The sequence below is a fragment of the Stenella coeruleoalba genome (assembly GCF_951394435.1).
Source record: "Stenella coeruleoalba genome assembly, chromosome: 13".
Classification (NCBI taxonomy): Eukaryota; Metazoa; Chordata; class Mammalia; order Artiodactyla; family Delphinidae; genus Stenella; species Stenella coeruleoalba.
Genome location: NC_137159.1, coordinates 25,126,987 through 25,143,638, shown reverse-complemented (window position 1 = coordinate 25,143,638; position 16,652 = coordinate 25,126,987). Strand labels below are relative to the sequence as shown.

The 16,652-nt window shown below is 43.6% G+C and overlaps 2 pseudogenes across 2 annotated transcripts; both read right to left on the bottom strand.

Moving 5' to 3' along the window:
* Nucleotides 1–5,389: 5,389 nt before the first annotated feature.
* LOC307196515 (uncharacterized protein C2orf78-like) lies at nt 5,390–9,972 on the bottom strand (annotated as a pseudogene). The gene is made up of 2 exons: nt 9,213–9,972; nt 5,390–7,933 (listed from the first exon to the last, which is right to left on the bottom strand). The product of its transcript is annotated as an uncharacterized protein C2orf78-like (transcript).
* LOC307196514 (uncharacterized protein C2orf78-like) lies at nt 9,850–14,034 on the bottom strand (annotated as a pseudogene). Its single transcript has one exon. The product of its transcript is annotated as an uncharacterized protein C2orf78-like (transcript).
* Between the last annotated feature and the right edge of the window lie 2,618 nt (nt 14,035–16,652).

Here is a 16,652-nt window from a genome sequence, read left to right as displayed (position 1 = left end):
GCATCAAAGTTTGGTGCCCTTATGCTTTTTGTGGTTGTTGCTACACTGTACCAATTTATGGTTGTTCATGCAGGAAATACTTATTGAGCATGTGTTATGTTTAAGTACTGTGCTGGGGGCTAGCAAAAAGACTTGTGAAATTTTGTGAGTGAAAAGACTTGACCTGCCCTTTGTGAATTCTAACAGTCCAGAGAGGGAATAGATATTCAAGAATCATACACTGCATGTAGAATTACATCTCTGACAAGTGCCAAGGAGAGGAACATGGTACCATGAGAGCATATTTTAGGGAGGATTTGATCTCATCATGGAGACTAGAGAAGGTTTATTTAGGGATGTTTCAGCTGATATCTGAAGGATGAGTAGGTATTAAGCAGATAGGGACACTGTAGAGAGATTTCTGAGCATAAGGAATATCAAAAGACCCTATAAGAGGAAAGCATATGGTGTGTTGGAGGAACAGGCCAGGAAGGTGGGGCTGTTGGGGGAGCATGTGATTATAATGGAGCTACAAGTATGGGTAGGAGCTCGATCGTGCAGGCTTATGTTTAAGGTTTCAGACTTTAATAGAAAACCATTGAACTTTGTTGTTGAAGGTGAGTGCATGGAACATACCCAATTGCATTTTCAACCTATCATTTTGCTACCGAGTAGAGAATAGACTGCAGGGAGAAAGAGTGGAAGCGAGGAAACAAGTTAGGAGACTTTTGTAGAAATTGGGCATAATGGTGGCTTGGACCAGGGTATGGTGGTCATTTTGGTGGAAAGATGTGGACAGATTCTAGAGGTATGTAGGCCGTATCATTGTTAGCACTGGTGGTGGGCTGAGGATGAGGGTGAGGGAGAAATAGCTGTCAGTGATGGTGATTCCTAAGTCTCTGGCTCCTATGGTTGGTTAGATAGGGTTTTTTAGATATGATGTTAATATTTGTCCTGATTTGTCTTTTGTTATTTGTTGGTTCTTGATGAATACTCTGTCATATTAAGTCTCCTGTTTTTAGCGTACAGAGCATTTTCACCCAAACTGACTGTTGCACGTTATCAGATAACTTTTTAACATCTGCCAGTTTGGTCCTGTATTTTATGCTCTTTCATTTATTAATTAAGTTGTTGTATCAATGTAAATAATTATATTAATAAATTTTCTAAAGTTGCGTTATCCTTGCATCCTTGGAATAACGCCTTTTTGTGGTCCTGGTGTATATCATTCTTTAATAATTATTGATTAGATGTGCTGATATTTTCTTAGGATTTTTATATCTATATTTGTAAAGGGAAATTGGACCTTTTTTGCGAAACCTTGATTTTCTTTTCTTTTTATTTACAAATGACTCGAATTTTGTTGTTTTGTAGATGTTTGATTGCTGTAGAAGGCATGTGGCCAGATGATGCAATTGGATGTAAGTAGAAGGGTTGTCACTACTTTTCCCTTTTTATAAAATTTGAAGGTAGAAATGTAGGGGAATTTCTCAAATTTTGGACAAAGAGAAAAGTTTGTAATTCATTTGTTCTGACATAAGGTAATGTTTTACCGAAAGTTTTGAAAGGGATGTATCTGGAAATAGCGAGATATAACAGCCTGAATAGTCGGTGGATTTCAGCATTTTTTTTCTTTTTTAAATTTATTTAATTAATTACTTTATTTTTGATATTATATCTACTGCACCACCAAGGAAGTCCCTTTTTCTTCCTTCCTTCCTTTCTTTAAAGCTCCAAGTCATTTAAAATATATGACTTCGTACTAAAAATCTCCAGTTCACATAGCCAAGGGGTTTATAACTTCTCCTCTAAAAGTTATATTCCTGGGACTTCCCTGGTGGTCCAGTGGTTAAGACTCTATGCTTCCAGTGCAGCAGGCGTGGGTTCAATCCCTAGTTGGGGAGCTAAGATCCCAAATGCTGCGCAGCCAAAGAAATTTTTTTTAAAAGTTATATTCCTGTATTATTGAATTTAGTGGTTTAGATTTTCTTTTAATGTTTAGAAGATTTCAATTTATTTACCAGGAACAAACAAAACAAAATGTAAAAATAGTTTTCCGGAAACTATTTCCATCATTCTCTTCTTCCCTTTCTCCTGCAGACTGGTGTTTTATCCTTGCAAGTTCTCCGTCATTCCATAAGAGTGCTGCTCTTCTTCTGGTTTCATAAGAGATGGTGAACAGTGTTAAAATATCCAGTTTACCTAAATTTCTAGAGTACACTTCAGGGAGCGAATGATGGGGTGGGATGTTGGGGCAGAGTGAGAGATACAGATTCTGGCGAGACTGAGAGTCATTCACAAAAATTACTGGGCTGTGGTGAGGGGAGAACAAAAATAAATCAGGTTCCTGCTGGTGGACAGGAAGCCAAAATGAAGAAGAATGGTGCGTAGCCGGGCAATGTAATTAGACCCATAAGTGCTGTGTCTTCTGATAGTAATTATGAACAGAAACCAACTAATAATTACAAATAACATGTAGGTGACCAATCCTTGAGAGCTGAGGCAGAGAGAAGGAAAGATGGCATTATACCTTGTCTCTGGTTCATTGAGTTTCCCAGGCTGGTTGGTGACCAATCTTGGGTGAAATCATAACTAAATCATTTTTGCTAAGGTGATCAGCTTTCGTGGGGTCGTTTCCCTGAACTCTGTCCAATGATAAAGCCCACTGGTTTATGCCTCCTGGAAAAGAGTTATTTCAAAACAGTATAAGTGAAGCATTGATGAAACAGCCATGAGGAACACGTTTCCACATGGCCTCGCACCTCCTTTTCAAAGTGCTTTAAAACTTTTTTCATCCAAAAATCAATAAAAGAAAAGGATTGGGATCAAATCCCATACAGAGGTAGTGTAAGCAAAAAGAGAATAAGGAGCAGAATAGCATCTGTTCAGACAATAAAATCAAGTTGGAAAAGACAGATCCACAAAACAGATCAAAACTGTAACCTATTATTTCAAAGTGGGCTAAAAGATGTTAGGAAAAACAGTGGAAAAGGTGAAAGAACATGGATCAAGGAGGGAATGGGAAGTTACTGTTTAATGGCTCTAGAGTCTCTGTTTGGGATGGTGAAAAAGTTCTGGAAAAGGTAAATGCTGATAAATGCCACCTATGGGTGTTTGGTTTTAGTTGATCTTCTTCCATGAAAGGGTTTGGAGAGATTCAGAAACTATGCTGCTGCCTCCATCTTTCTGAGGTCCTGCTCAATCTTTAGACATAATTATTTTGAATTTGAATAGTGGTGATGGTCGCACAGCATTGTGAGTGTATTTAATGTCACTTAATTGTATACTTGAAAATGGTTGAAGTACTAAATTTTGTTTTATGTATATTTTACCATAATTAAAAAAAAAAGATGAAGGAACTGCGTAAACCAGAATATTAGGTAAGATGATAGAACTCAGGACAGAATTCAAAATAAAAGAAAAAAAATTCAGAAATGAGGACTAAATTTAAAATAATACAAGAGTGGGGACTTCCTTGGTTGTCCAGTGGTTAAGAATCTGCCTTCCAATGCAGGGGATGCAGGTTCGATCCCTGGCTGAGGAACTGAGATCCCCCATGCCGCAGGCCAACTAAGCCCGCACGCCACAACTACTGAGCCCACGTGCTGTGGAGCCCACGCCCCACAACTAGAGAGCCCACGAGCTGTGAGGGAGAGCCCCTGCGCTGCAACGAAGAGCCCACATGCTGCAACTAATACCCAACACTGCCAAAAGTAAATCATTTAAATAAAATCATACCAGTGAATGAACATAATGCCTTAAGAGAAACAAACAGGAAAAGGAAAAATTTTTTTGAAGATAAAAAGGATTTTAGAGAAATGGAAAACATAAAAGATAGGCAAAAACGAGCCAGGACAGCTCTGCGAAAAGTAATATAAATATGTATAAGAATCTATTATACCATAAAAGTGACATTTCAAATCATTGGGACAGATTAGTCAATAAATTGTGATACATACACGTTGAGGTATAAATAGTTCTCTGGAAGGATCCACAGCATGGCAAAAGCAGATGTCTCTGAGGAGGGAAATGTGTGGCTGGGGCACGTGGGGAAAAGGGTGACTTTTCGTTGAATGCCCTTGTGGACCTTTTCTAATGTTCTGTCATGTGAATTCATTACCTCTGAAGTTCGCCTGAGTTCAAACCCCAGTTCCCCCAGTTGCTAGCTCTTAATCTTGGGCAAACTCTTCACACTCTCCAAGCCTCTTTATCTGTGAAATAAGGTCAGTAACTTAGCCTGGTGCTGCCTGGCACAGAATAAACTGTCAATAAATGGAGATTATTAGTGTAAAAAACCCAAATGCCCATCAATGGATAAATGGATTTTTAAAATGTGGTTATATGTGAAATATTATACAGTCATAAAAAGGAATGAAGTACTGACACATGCTACGACGTGGACGAACTTGAAAACATTATGCTAAGTGAAAGAAGCCACACACAGTGGTCCCATTTGTATTATGTCATGAAATGTCCAGAAAAGGCAAAACCATAGCAACAGAAAGGAAATTAATGGTTGCAGGGACTGAAGGAGGAGGGGATGAAGAGGACCTGCTGATGGTTACGGGGGCTTCTTTGTGGGTTGATGAAAACGTGATGGGTTAGATGACGGTGATGGTTGCATAGGCTTGTGAATGTACGAAATGACGCTGAATTCGCAGTTTCAGAAGGTGAATGTTATGGCATGTGAATGACATCTCAAAAAATTAATGTTGAAAATGAACATTGCCAGTTTTCCCATGGTCACTATCCACTATCCACTGTCTCCATCTCTCCCTTCTCCCCACTGCATTCCTTTTGACGCCCACCCCTGCCGCTCTCTCCCATCCTCACTCCCTCGACCTGCCCCATGAGGCCTCACAGGGAGCCCGTGAACCACTGGGCGCCTGGGTCCTGTGGCTGTTGGAGCAGCTGCCCAGTGTGCGTGCCCCCACCGCTCTCACCCGTGAGAGTGGACGCTTCCGTCGGATTTTTCTCGTGCGTTTCAGTTGATGGTGATGTTTACAGAAGGCGGCACGCACCCTGGTCAATGGAGGAAGCCCCTCAAGATAATATTTAGGCCTGTCCAGAAGTTTGATCTCATCCACCAGTAACCTCAGAATGCTGTGCTCTGAAAACCAGGTTGGCCGCCTGCGGGCACTTGCAGATACTGAGGACTTTGGAGGCATTTGGGCCTGCAATTGAGGCCTTGTACCTCCACATGCGACGTGACCTCAGCCCTTTGCTGCACCTCTCTAAGTGAAGTGGCACAGGAATACTGGCCTTGCCTGTCGTTGCCAGGATTAACTGAGTAGTGCATTAGCTGCCCTGGTGCTTAGGTGTTGAGTACCTGGTGATTTACATACCACGCCCTGCTTGTGGGCCTCCTGATGCAGCAGTTCCTTGGCTGTGCCCCTGTCGTCAGCTGCCCCTAGGATAACTCTGAGCCCTAGCCACCTCTCTGGCAGATTTCCTATCCCCCCACCATAATCACACCTGGATAAGGCAACTCAAACCTTTCAGAGATGTGTGCTGAACCTCCTGTTTTCTTAAATACCTATCTGGTGGTTGTGAGACTTAAGGCCAACCTCCCCAAGAGACTTTTTCTGTTTCTCCTAGTGAACCTAGACTCACCTTCTGTCATCTTCAACTCTATTCAAATTTTGTTCTTTCACCCCTGACCTCTGACCCTGCTTTTTACTTCTGCCATTTCATCCTCACTCCTGCTTCCTTTCATAAATCCATAAATGCCTTTTGGCCTTCCTAGCCCTGGGCCAAGTTCCTTTCTCTTTCCTCTGTTTTTACCCCTTTCCTTCATTCTCCCATCCAACTTTCAGTCCTTCCTTTCTCATGCAGACTTTGATTCCAACCCCATCAAAAAACAAACAAAAAAAACACACCACAGTTAGCAGCATCTCAAAATTCAAAAGTATTATTACTCACCTATGAATTCTATTACATTTATTTATTCAGTTTTATTGTTTTAAAATATATCAAAATAAATAGAGAAATTTATACCTGTCTTATCTGTATATGGAAGAGCAGCTGGTCCCCAAGGTGGCACCAACACTCCTAGCAGCTCTGACTTTACATATCCGTAGTAGTCAGCAATTTCCATTTCTTTTTCCCTCTCAATGAAAAATTGCAGTTTCCCCAAAGAGGAGTATTTGGCAGCAATACGTTCTTGTTGAGCCAGTCTCTTTATGGCCTCCCGCTCTGGCCTCTGCTCGTGTTCGGTGGGCTTTGACATTACTGGCTCAGGAACATAGGGTTCCCTCCATGGAACTGGTTGCTTGCTGAAATCTTGAGTAGAAATGGGGTTTGGAGCTTGGGTGGGGACTGGCGCTTAGTCACAGCAGGGGGAACAGGCTCCCACTGGAGAGAAGTGCAAGATGAAGTTCCGTAGGGTGCAGGCCTAGGAGCAGCAGTCTGAGGGACACTAGGCTGCGTATGGTCGGTCCAACCCGGTTGGGTTGGTTAGTCATAGTTGGCTGAGATGGTTTGGCAGGACCTGGCAAAGAGGCAGGAGCTGGGTGGGATGAACTCACTGCAGGAGTTTGAGCTGAGTTAGAAGCAGGCTGGGCACAGTCAGCCAGAGCAGGCCAATGAGAGGACAGAGACTGTGGCCTCCCAGGAGCAGGTCGAGATTGAGGCTTGTCCCAGGCAGAAAACGGCAGAGGTATCAACTTGACCTTCCCAGGAGGCGGCAGCTCCTACTGGGATGGAGATGGACACTCTTTTTCAGCACTGCTGTCTGGTTTCTGGGCTTTGACTTGAGTTTTCTCAGGACTCTTATCCTCAGGTGGGGTATACCTCCATGGCTGGATAGCTGGGGGTGTTTAGGGTTGCTTGAATTTCCCAAGACCCGACAGGAAGAGAGCCCAGTTTTCTTATCATTCTTCTCCCCCAGTGCATGAAGAACCTTCACAGACCCCAGCCTGCACATGCCTAGGGAGGTTCGAGGCTTTTTAAAGCTCTCTTGGATAAGCTCAGTTTGCTGCTTCCTTCGCTTCGTCTGGGGAATTGTTGGCTTCTCTCCTGCCTTGACTTTGTTCCCTGACTGCTTTTTCTCTTCAGCCTTCTTCCTTCGTTTGGTCCTTGAGGTGCTTTCCTGCCCGTGGCTCTGAGTATTGCTGATCTTTCTGGATGCAGCTTTCTGAGGTTTGCCTTTGGAATGCTTGGCCGTGGTCACAGGAGCGCTGTCCCTGACTGCAGCATGGCATAGAAGCACTTCTCCCCCTAGCAGGCACTCTGGATTCTTTGGCTGGATTTTGGCCTTGGGAGCACCACTGATAGGCTCAGAGGCTTTATGTTTGTTCTTCCTGGGTTGAGCAGAGGGAACCTTTATGACACTTGGCTTTTCCTGCACCTGATTCACCTTAATGGCTCTGGTGTCTTTGGCTTTGGTCACGTTGGGACCTTTGGATCAAGTTCTTTCAAAGAATTAAAGAGCTGGGGAAGGTGAATATCCTCCGCCAGTGTAGTAATGTCTGCAAAACCACTGCTAGATTCCATCCCATTTTCAGGTGTCCCTAGACCCTCAAGACTCAGGCTGTTCTTTCCCAGATCAGGATTTTCAGAAGCAGCTGCTCCTCTTGGCTGAGGGGATGCATCAGTGCAGCCCAGGAGCTGCTGAATATCAGGGATTTCTAAAGGGAGTAGTGGAGGCTCTTGGTTTTCTCTTGGGATCTGTAGGCATCCAGAGGCTTTGAAAGCTTGGTTTTCATATCCTCCAAGTGCTCACTCTCTATTTGTCCCTGGCTTGGAGCTGGAGGCAGGGCCAGGAGACTACTGGCGCTCTGGACTGGAGCTGTCCCTGAAATGTCCCCAAGTTCAGGTGGTGGGTTACTCTCAAGTATCTGGATATTTCTGCTCCTGCAGGGCCTGGGGAGTTCTTGAGTTTGTGTCACACAAGATGTCTGGCTTGGAGGTGGCAATCCCAGGGAATTTTTCATCACCAGGGAAGTCTCCATCCCTACAAAGGAATCAAGGTAGAAGTCAGTCCCTGGTAAGTGAGATGCTCCCCCTAAACACCAACACAGCACTCATGTACCTTTCAAGGTACATGAGTGCTGTGTTGGTGTTTAGGGGCAAGATGGGCAAGGCATTTCTAGTAACTCTTCTTAAGGATCACGGACAGTGCCCTATGCTACGAGATAAGCGGTGACTGTTGTAATTCTTACTGGTGATCATTTCATGTCACCGATTCTTGGCTTTCTTTGTATTTCCTAGGATTGTTCAAAGTCAAATTAAAAATGAGTCTTATTTTTTAAAGAAACTAAATGTTTTACAAAGCCTAGCATTCTCATATAGAGTCCTTTCAATTCTCCCCACTTTCCTGAGAGGCTAAGAACACTTCACACCATGAACTAGGAGAGGGAGTAGAGCCCTTCCTGATGAAATAAATAAACAAAGACAGAGTCTTAGCCTGCTTGCTCTGGACAGGATCCCGGACCACAAGGTCTTAAATCCTGGTATAAATTAGGGAAGTGAGGACAGTTAAACTGGCACTATGATAACAAGAGTTCTGAAACACCTTCCAAAGAGACTGTAGCAGTAGATCAGGGAAGGGAGTGATACAGTGTGGGAGTACAGGGGGAATGATCGGCTACAGCAGTGAAAAATGTGGTACCTGTTGGTATGCTCTCGGGGTTCTTGTACATGCAGCATAGATGACATTTAGAGTGTCCCTCCCACCTTCCAACCTGAATTAGGTGTTCTTTTTTAAAAATTTTATTTTTATTTATTTATTTTTGAACTTACTTATTTTATGTATGTATTTGTTTGGCTGCACTGGGTCTTCATTGCTGTGCACGGGCTTTCTCTAGTTGCGGCTAGCGGGGGCTACTCTTGGTTGCGGTGTGCAGGCTTCTCATTGCGGTGGCTTCTCTTGCTATGGAGCACGGGCTCTAGGCGCGTGGGCTTCAGTAGATGTGGCTCACGGGCTCTAGAATGCAGGCTCAGTAGTTGTGACACATGGGCTTAGTTGCTCCACGGCCTGTGGGATCTTCCCTGACCAGGGCTCGAACCCGTGTCCCCTGCATTGGCAGGAGGATTCTTAACCACTGCGCCACCAGGGAAGCCCTAGGTGTTCTTATATAGAGTCTAAACCAGAGAGCCCTGTGTGAAGGTAGTGGTTATTAAAGGCTCAGGATCTAAATTCTACCTGTCTGTACACCACTTCCCAGCTGTAGATTTGACCCCATTTTTGAATGCTGACCTCATTGTTCAACTTTCTTGCTGTTTGTACTCACCTTGAAAACTTGTTTCTGTGACGGGTTGAGCAGACACAGGGTAGTAGATTCCAGAGGTGGAAGCTGGTGGTTGGATATTTGTGGGCTGAATCTCCTTTAGTACCATAACCACTTTTGGTTGCACAGAGACCTTACTTCCTGTGTATGACACAGAGCCATAGGGTTGCAGGCAGGAGCCAAGTTCTCCATTCAGTAAAGACCCCAATGTGCCTTGGTTATAGTAATATACCTGGCTTCCTTCGTGGTAGGGAAGTGACAGGCTGTGTCCCTGATTTGGAATCTGAGATGGTGTTCCCTGAGCAAGCCTGGCAGAAGGTGATGGATATAGAGGGACCATGTTATTGGTGTCTGCAGTTTTATCATACTGGGCTGCCATAAACATGGAGGAAGCAGCTGTGTGCTGGTCAGTGACTGCCAGAGTAAAGTCTCCGAGTGAAGGAGAATTCTTTTCGGTGCTTCCTGTGATGTCCCAGTCAAGAACACCCGGATAGGAAGCAGCTGAAGTGGACGTCTGGCTCTGGTCAGTAACTCCAGATAACATAGTTGTGCTAGACTGTTGGTGAAGGTAGGCGCTACACATGAGTGTCTGGAAAGAGGTACCAGTAGCTGATGCCGAACTGACGGCAGGAGCAGAGACTCTGGAGAAGTTGCAGACACTTCCTCTTAGGGAAGTTGCATTGCTCACCCGAGGAAGAGAGTGCTGCAGAGAATTCAGAGTTCCAAGTCGAGATGGATTTTGGAAATTTTCTGTAAGAACAAGAGGGTAATGAAAACATCAGGGAGATTGATAAATTCTCACTATGTTTGAGGAACAGCATTATCTTAAGTTTCTTGCTATCCAGACACCTGTAATGTCAATACTTACTGAGAAACCAAAAATCAGACCGTTATGATGGTTGCAAGGACTGAGCAGTTTTACAGTCTTCTGTATTAGCTGCCTGTGCTCCCATGTTGGGCACAGATGGGCAGAAGACCCAAGTGGTATGGTTCAGACATTGTTCTCTAGGCTGAAAGCAACTTTCTCCCTGACCTATCTTTCCTTTCAGCCTGCACTAGTATGGACTTCTATGCTGTTCCTAAACTGGGAGCATTTTAGAACTAGGAGGTCCTTAGAGAACTTCTGTTTTCACAGTCTCATTTCATGAGGAAGGAAATTGAGGCTCAGAGAGGTCGGGTTGACTTGTTCAAGTTCTCTCATTATGTTAGTATCCTTACCAGATTTCAGAACCTAAGTATCCTGACTTGCTTGCCAGGACACTATTCTGAGCATGATACTGCCAGAAAGCAGGAGAAATAGAACTTATAATATAGGCATTTTTTTCGTCCGTTAGAAAACAGTACGGCTATTACCATTGGAATCTTCAGTGTCTCACTTTGCTTGTGCAGTTCCCACGCTATTACCTAGAGTTCACATATAGCTCAGTCCAACTGGTAAATTTAAAGAGTCATTTCTACCCTCTTCAATCCTGGAGGTTGAGCTGAGTTAGTAGAAACAGGCTGGGCACACTCAGCCACAGCAGGCCGATGTGAGACCAGAGACTGTGGCCTCCGCGGAGCAGGTCGAGATTGAGGCTTGTCCCAGGCAGAAAACGTCAGAGGTATCAACTTGACCTTCCCAGGAGGCGGCAGCTCCTACTGGGATGGAGATGGACACTGTTTTCCAGCACTGCTGTCTGGTTTCTGGGCTTCGACTTGAGTTTTCTCAGGACTCTTACCCTCAGGTGGGGTATACCCCCATGGCTGGATAGCTGGGGGTGTTTAGGGTTGCTTGAATTTCCCAAGACCCGACAGGAAGAGAGCCCAGTTTTCTTATCATTCTTCTCCCCCAGTGCATGAAAAACCTTCACAGACTCCAGCCTGCACATGCCTAGGGAGGTTCGAGGCTTTTTAAAGCTCTCTTGGATAAGCTCAGTTTGCTGCTTCCTTCGCTTCGTCTGGGGAATTGTTGGCTTCTCTTCTGCCTTGACTTTGTTCCCTGACTGCTTTTTCTCATCAGCCTTCTTCCTTCGTTTGGTCCTTGAGGTGCTTTCCTGCCCGTGGCTCTGAGTATTGCTGATCTTTCTGGATGCAGCTTTCTGAGGTTTGCCTTTGGAATGCTTGGCCGTGGTCACAGGAGCGCTGTCCCTGACTGCAGCATGGCATAGAAGCACTTCTCCCCCTAGCAGGCACTCTGGATTCTTTGGCTGGATTTTGGCCTTGGGAGCACCACTGATAGGCTCAGAGGCTTTATGTTTGTTCTTCCTGGGTTGAGCAGAGGGAACCTTTATGACACTTGGCTTTTCCTGCACCTGATTCACCTTAAAGGCTCTGGTGTCTTTGGCTTTGATCCTGTTGGGACCTTTGGATCAAGTTCTTTCAAAGAATTAAAGAGCTGGGGAAGGTGAATATCCTCCGCCAGTGTAGTAATGTCTGCAAAACCACTGCTAGATTCCATCCCATTTTCAGGTGTCCCTAGACCCTCAAGACTCAGGCTGTTCTTTCCCAGATCAGGATTTTCAGAAGCAGCTGCTCCTCTTGGCTGAGGGGATGCATCAGTGCAGCCCAGGAGCTGCTGAATATCAGGGATTTCTAAAGGGAGTAGTGGAGGCTCTTGGTTTTCTCTTGGGATCTGTAGGCATCCAGAGGCTTTGAAAGCTTGGTTTTCATATCCTCCAAGTGCTCACTCTCTATTTGTCCCTGGCTTGGAGCTGGAGGCAGGGCCAGGAGACTACTGGCGCTCTGGACTGGAGCTGTCCCTGAAATGTCCCCAAGTTCAGGTGGTGGGTTACTCTCAAGTATCTGGATATTTCTGCTCCTGCAGGGCCTGGGGAGTTCTTGAGTTTGTGTCACACAAGATGTCTGGCTTGGAGGTTGCAATCCCAGGGAATTTTTCATCACCAGGGAAGTCTCCATCCCTACAAAGGAATCAAGGTAGAAGTCAGTCCCTGGTAAGTGAGATGCTCCCCCTAAACACCAACACAGCACTCATGTACCTTTCAAGGTACATGAGTGATGTGTTGGTGTTTAGGGGCAAGATGGGCAAGGCATTTCTAGTAACTCTTCTTAAGGATCACGGACAGTGCCCTATGCTACGAGATAAGCGGTGACTGTTGTAATTCTTACTGGTGATCATTTCATGTCACCGATTCTTGGCTTTCTTTGTATTTCCTAGGATTGTTCAAAGTCAAATTAAAAATGAGTCTTATTTTTTAAAGAAACTAAATGTTTTACAAAGCCTAGCATTCTCATATAGAGTCCTTTCAATTCTCCCCACTTTCCTGAGAGGCTAAGAACACTTCACACCATGAACTAGGAGAGGGAGTAGAGCCCTTCCTGATGAAATAAATAAACAAAGACAGAGTCTTAGCCTGCTTGCTCTGGACAGGATCCCGGACCACAAGGTCTTAAATCCTGGTATAAATTAGGGAAGTGAGGACAGTTAAACTGGCACTATGATAACAAGAGTTCTGAAACACCTTCCAAAGAGACTGTGGCAGTAGATCAGGGAAGGGAGTGATACAGTGTGGGAGTACAGGGGGAATGATCGGCTACAGCAGTGAAAAATGTGGTACCTGTTGGTATGCTCTCGGGGTTCTTGTACATGCAGCATAGATGACATTTAGAGTGTCCCTCCCACCTTCCAACCTGAATTAGGTGTTCTTTTTTAAAAATTTATTTTTATTTATTTATTTTTGAACTTACTTATTTTATGTATGTATTTGTTTGGCTGCACTGGGTCTTCATTGCTGTGCACGGGCTTTCTCTAGTTGCGGCTAGCGGGGGCTACTCTTGGTTGCGGTGTGCGGGCTTCTCATTGCGGTGGCTTCTCTTGCTACGGAGCCCGGGCTCTAGGCGCGTGGGCTTCGGTAGATGTGGCTCACGGGCTCTATAATGCAGGCTCAGTAGTTGTGGCACATGGGCTTAGTATCTCCACGGCCTGTGGGATCTTCCCAGACCAGGGCTCGAACCCATGTTCCCTGCATTGGCAGGTGGATTCTTAACCACTGCGCCACCAGGGAAGCCCTAGGTGTTCTTATATAGAGTCTAAAACCATAGAGCCCTGAGCGAAGATAGTGGTTATTAAAGGCTCAAACTGAAAGGATCCAAGGGAAGCCAGGGAGAGCAGATCTTGCAATAGATCCAGCTGGGAGGTGCTGGCCGCTGAGATCAGATTTGTACAGTGGAGGTTTTGAGAAGTAGTTCAGTGATGGATATTATCCTGCAGGATGCAGGTGAAATCAGGTGTTCAGTTTTGAGCATGTGAAGTTGATCAGAAATCCAAGTGAAGATGTCCTGTAGGCATGTTGACAGGCATGAACATGATAGGAGCCCAGGGCCTGTCTGTGTTGTAGATGTATTAGGATACATCAGTGAAGAGACAATATTTAAACCCATGAAAATAGGTGGAATCATCTGGAAAGTGGGTGTTGTAAACAAGGAAGTGTCTGAGGTCAGAGACCTGTAGCACTGCAACATTTGCCAGTTAGAGGATGTCAAGGCACCAGCAAAGAAGGCTGGGAAGGTGTGGCCCATGGGGAGGTGAGTGGAGAGAGATGCGGTCCAGGAAGCTGGGAAATAAAGAGGAAGGTGAGATTCCCTCTGTCATGTGGTGCCACTAGGTCAAACGTTTGTATATATATACTTATGTACAAAATGTATATATATATGTATGTACAGTATTAGCCTTCTTAACTTGACGTTACTTCATGAGGGCATTTTCCCATGTAAATGATGGTTTAACACTGTTAACAAGAAATGTATATTTGACTTTGCCTGTGCCCGCCCTGAGCCAGCGATCCTCCATGCTCCCTGCATCCAGTGAGATGCGCTACACACTGGTGGAGCGGACATGAGCAGAACGATGGTGGCCAGGCTCCGACTGGGGCTGCTGCTTCTGGTGCTGCTCTTACCTACGCAGATTTATTCAAATCAAACAATTTTTGTAACACCTTCAAGTAACCCCTCCCAGAATATCTCAGCTGCCCCCAATCCAGCCAATGCCACCATCATGTCAAGTGATGATGCTCCACAGTCAACAGCCAGTCTCTTCATGATCTCAGTCTCCCTTCTACATCTCTGCTGTTAAGAGACTCAGGGCAAGAAGCATCTATACATCCCCATCTTCTAAACCCAGTTCAAAAGGCGTCTAGACATCTAGTGTGACAAGGAAAACAACAACAACCAGGGCTTCACTGAATGAATCTGCTGATTTCACACCTTATTTTATTGACAGAAATTGTTGAGGATCCCACATTTGATTGGTTTGAAGAGCATGTGAAGGGTTTGACTAGATGATGAATGCCAATATTAAAGCTGCTGGAGTTTCCTGTACAAGATGAAGAGAGACAATATCCAAAATTAGTTGAGATGATTTTCTTAAATGTGGCTTAAGAAGTATGGGCACATAAAACTCTACCTTGAAAATGAGAATAGATTTTATCTTACTTAGAGATAAAGAATAAGATGTAGAACAAAGATTCAGTTTTCATTTGGTGCATTAAATTTATAAGGCCATAAAACAATTGGATAAAACAGAAAGCTTCCATGATTCTCTTTATACATACATTAGAAGGAACTTCCAGGTGTTACTGCAAATCCTCCATGTGTTGTTTCAGCATTACTAACTTAATGCCGATGTACTCTAAATAAAATTTTATGTTAAGCTATCACTGTTCTCTTGGGAACTGAACTCTTTCTTCTGGGGCTTTGTGTTTGACATTGAATTTGGATTATTATTTCTTTTTGCGGTACGCGGGCCTCTCACTGTTGTGGCCTCTCCCATTGCGGAGCACAGGCTCTGGACGCGCAGACTCAGCGGCCATGGCTCACGGGCCTAGCCGCTCTGCGGCATGTGGGATCTTCCCGGACCGGGGCACGAACCCGTGTCCCCTGAGTCGGCAGGTGGACTCTCAACCACTGCGCCACCAGGGAAGCCCCAAATTTGGATTTTTATATAGCCATTGACATGTGCCAGCTCAATGATGGATTGGAATCTACCCCAAATCCAAGCATAATGAGTACATTTTGCTTATATACTTATCAACTATTCTTATTCAAAAAGAGTGCTAGATTCATTTAGCTAGACAGATAACAAAGAGTAGAAGTATATTAATCTCAACTAATTTCAAAATGCTTTTTATTTCTGCATAGGTTGAATAATTTTTACAATTTAAAAAATGGTCTGTTTTGAAGGTAAAATTGACAAATCTTGAAATTAAAAAGGTAAATATGTGAAGGAACCAAACTGTAAATCAAATATTCGAGAACTGAAGACTGGAAGCTTGCTTACATTAAATTCAGAAAAAAAATTATACTCTTTTCTGTAAATACTTCCTTTTAAACTGAATCAGAATGGCCATATTTGGAACACTTTCTGTTGTCATTCAATATTTTTAGACAGTTGGAACCCGGTCTTAAGCCTAAAGTGGGCTTGATTTTGGAAAGTAAAACTTTTCACAACTGCTTTGATGCACAGAAACCTTTTTAAAAGTAGCCATTCCCTAAAGTCTTTTGTTCACATGGTCACACAATGATGCTTAGATGTTCCAAAATCTAATATGGTCACAGTTAACCAAAGTCATATTTTTCCATCTTTAAAAACCTACATTGGAATAACCATATCCAACAGATCTCAAGCTACTGTGTGTGTGAATGAACATTCTCTTTTGTTTCATACCTGAATGCTGTATCTCTGTTTTGGATTGTATATTGTTTTTTATTGTATTTATGCTTTGATTTATAGTAACTTCTCATGTTATGGAATTGATATTGTATTAAACATAAACTGTAAATAAAAAAGTGGCTGAAAGAGCAAAAAAATCAAGATATGTATATTTTCCTTGCTGTGTTATATTTAATATATAGAGGGAATATAGGACAGTTATAATGATATTAATTTCTGTTAGGATAATGGTAACATTAGAGCATGAGAATGATATTACTGCAAACAGTTCTCCATTTAGTTTGATTTTGGGGGTTAAAGTTAGGTTGGTGAGAGTTGCTAGGAGTCATAATGCTGCTATAGGTGGAAGGAGTGTTCATAAACTGTGAGCTAGAACTATAGTTCAACTGTGAATTTGTTCATAATTCAGGTTTGGTAGGTAGAATAATATTGATGATGTAAGGCATTGGACAATTATTAGGGCTGTAGCTCCTATACAGCTTCCTGGTGTTTAAATAAGAATGGCTACAATGACTAGTACTATGTGGCTGAAAGAGTGATTTTAAGTCTGGCATAAACAGATTGAGCTGGTTATGATTGGTCCTCAGAAGAATAATATGAGGAGGAATTATGCCATGTAATTTGTTAAGATGCTTAGTATTGTTCTAATTCATCAAGTTTTAGCAGTAATGCTGCAAGTAGATTCAACAAGTAGTGGCTTTTGCTTTGTGCTTTTGGTAGTCAAATGGTTGTTGCTATGGCTTGAGTGTTGACTATGTGCAAAGCACAGCGTTTTACAA